The sequence below is a fragment of the Epinephelus moara genome, chromosome 5, assembly GCF_006386435.1.
Source record: "Epinephelus moara isolate mb chromosome 5, YSFRI_EMoa_1.0, whole genome shotgun sequence".
NCBI lineage: Eukaryota > Metazoa > Chordata > Actinopteri > Perciformes > Serranidae > Epinephelus > Epinephelus moara.
This window is the reverse complement of record NC_065510.1, coordinates 43,522,173-43,525,880: the sequence shown is the minus strand read 5'-3', so window position 1 is coordinate 43,525,880 and position 3,708 is coordinate 43,522,173.

The window sequence follows — 3,708 nt, the reverse complement described above, 5'->3', positions numbered from 1 at the left end:
AGACTGGACCTTTGTGCAAAGTTTGGTGAGTTTTCACCCATGGGAAGTATGATTTCCTTGGAAGAAAAGAGAAGAAAGAAGAAAGAAGAAGAAGAAGAAGAAGAAGAAGAAGAAGAAGAAGAAGAAGAATACCTAGGATTACAATAGTGTCCTGGCAGCTTAGCTGCCCGGACCCTAATTACCACTTCATCTTACTTGATTCACCTGTGTATCATCAAATGACCTAGATCTGCTCCAACATAGCGCAGCAACAGTTCAGCTGCATCTGAACATGGTTTACAGGACAATCACCATAAATCTTTAAAAAGTACCAGTTTAAGCATCCTGTAAAATGTACCTAAATTCATCTAAAACACCTATCCAAGATATACCCAAAGTAAACTGAAAGCTGTTTTAGTTCTTTTTTTTTCTCATTGGAAAGGTAACACTCTGAAGTCTGAATATTTTCTTGAAAAAAAAGAAGCAGCAGATGACTAAAACTGGGACTTAGCTGCTAACACATCCCCTATCCCTATCCCTACCTGGTTCAAATTCAAAGTAGATGACAATATCACAGATGGGAATAAACATTTTACACATCTTTTTCACGCCTTTTAAAAAATAGAGGGTAAAACAATGTACTGAATGTTTGAATATGAGTGAAAAACATATCAGTAAAGGCTATTTATATCTATCTATAAAAATGTCTATTAGGACATTACTCTATATAAAAACACTTCTTGAAAACCTAGTCGATAGAATTACTGTGTTTTTTTTCATTTGTTTATAATTTCTGTATATTTAATAGTCTGGTGCTAGGAAGGAGCTCAAAATTAATCTGGAGCTGAGGAGTGTCACTGACAAGACCCATAAGCCATTGGGCCAGTCGTTGGCTATTGATTTGCTCTGTAACCTGAGAAGTGAATGCAGGCCCTCGTTGGCTATTATAGGCTATGGGGCAGGCACAGAAGCTCCTATTGGCTCAAGTAAGGTGTCAATTAAAAGGTCAGCAGTTCAGCCCCCATTTTGATACTGAGAAGTTGGCATGTGTACATGCAAACAGAGGAAATGTTTGAAATGATGCAATGGTAGTTTGTGGATATCTATGGATGTAATAATGTGTTTGGAGTATTCTAAGCACCACTGATATTCCATGGAGGCACCCTTTAATCTCACATTGTTGTCTGGTTGCATAACCTCTTTATGCTTTTTCTATTACATGCTTCCTACTTTTATAAAGACTGTGTACTTTTGCCCATCAAGAGATGATCAATGTCTTGCCTAGACATGTCAACTTTATCTAGGCCATAACAACATGTAAGAATACAAATGTACCCCTGAGTATGGGATAAAAAAAATTAAACAAAAAACCCCATCGTTCTTCTCATCCTGTAGTTCTAGTGTCAAACTCTTCATACATCCAAGTGAAGTAACGAGCAGAACAAATTTTCAAATGGAAGGGATTTTTTTCTCAAAAAACAAGGTCAAAATATTGCTTTCTTGTTGAAAGTCAGTTGAGAAGATTAATACCAATCCAGTTTACAAGAAGTCTACAACCAGCAGTTGGTTAGCTTAGTTTAGCTCAACATAAACACTGGAGAGAGGGAAACTGCAGCCTGGCTCTGGATGAAGGAAACAAAATCTGCCCACCAGCACGTCTAAAGCTCTCTTGCTCGAACCTGATTCTAGACCTCTTTCCTAGTCTTAACCTGTTTGGAAATGGCAATTGTCATCTACTACTGATATTGTAACCCTGAAATAATTAATAATTATTCTTCTCCTTTTAATGCCTCTGTGCTGGCGATAGCCATGGCAGAAGGCATTATTTTTTCGGGTTTGTCCATCCGTCCGTTTACTTGGACTCAACAATTAACTGGTTAGATTTTGGTGTTCATATGTTAAAGGTCAAGGTCGCTGTAACCTCATCTGTTTCATTCTTGTGAACTTGACATCTCAAGAATACCTTGAGATGTCAAGTTCACAAGAATGACATCTCAAGAATACCTTGAGGGAATTTCTTCAACTTTGGCACAACGTTCACTTGGATTCATCAATGAACTGATTGGATTTTGGTGGTCAAAGGTCAAGGTCAGTGTGACCTTGCATCTGTCTCATTCTCGTGAGCACAATATCTCAAGAATTCTTCAAGGTAATTTTCTTTAAATTTGACACACACATCCACTTGGAAAGAAGAATGAACGGATTAGAATTTTGTGGTCGAAGGTCAAAGGTCAAGGTCAGTGTCACCTCACAAAATAGGTTTTTGGCCATAACTCAAGAATACATTCATACGCTAATTATGAAAAAACTTCACACAGATGTCCAATAGTATCAGAAATTAAGTGATTACATTCTATATCCAAAAGGTCACAGGTCAACTTCACTATGACATCATAATGTTCTGCATGAAACACTTCTCTGGCCATTACTCAACATCATAACTCAGGAACAGAAGAACATATACAATGGGTGTCCACCTTCAAAGTGCTGATTGTATAGGTCCACTGTGCTGCCAGGGGAACAGTGGGTGTGAAGCATCCATGTTTTCACAGACATGTATGTAAAATGCAAGAAAAACTTGACTGGTATGTGAAGGTGTACAACCATGGGGCAGGTTTTTTCCCTCTCTTTTAAATGGTAAATGGACTGCACTTGTATAGTGCCTTTCTAGTCTTTATTGACCAGTCAAATTAATTGGTTAATTAATGCCATGTTAAGCAGAACTGAGCAACATCTTCTTCAAGTTCATATTATGTGCTATACAAAGCAGGGCATCATATTTCCCAAAATGTGTAAGTATCCTTTAAGTTTTGAATTCCAGTCAAGCCCAGGCTTCATGTCAGATTAGATGCCGACAATGGGACCAACTTCATGATGGAAGCAGAAAATGGCGTCCCACAGCAGAGAGGGCGAGTAATGATTCAATGAGATAGATATTTGTGACAGGTAACTGTGCAGTCACTGCTCCACTGCAGGTGGATGTCAAAGGTCAAAGGTTTTCTTTAAATCTTTTCAGCTGTGAAAAAGACTTTCTTTAAGTGTAATGTACGCTCCATTTTTAAGGTGGTGCACATGTGAAGAAGAAATACATACTCCTCAAAATTCTGACCACTTCTTTTTTTATTACCAGTATTTACTTTTACTTTTACTTTCAATACTTAATTACATTTAATATCGTAGAATTACTTTTGATGCTTACAGTAAATATCAGATACTTTAAGACTTTTACTCAAATGATATTCTAATAGGTGATTTTAACTTCTACCAAGGTCATTTTCTGGTAAGATATCTGAACTTTTACTCAAGTATGGCTCTCAGGTACTTCACTCACTGCTGATAATTAGTGACTGGAACTATCCATTTTATAATGCTTAATTAAGCCTTCAACCTCTAAATGTGTGTTACCAGCAGCACATTTTAGTCTGTCTTTAATTGTATAGGCAGCAATCTCATGGGAATCTTCAGTCTGATGGCTCTTATTGATCAGATCAGTTATACTTATTTATATACTATGAAAACCCATTGAATTCTCAAAGAGTTCCATTAACAGGAGGATGAAGTGAAACACCTTCCTTGGCTTCTCTAATCCCCAATACAGAGCATTTACAGCAAATTTTGTATTTCTTGTATAATTGTTTTGTCGAGCCACTGTATTCCATTTCTAATGCTTGCATTCTTTGAGCAGTTTGGGAAAACACTGACATAACTTAGACAACAAACAAACAGTAA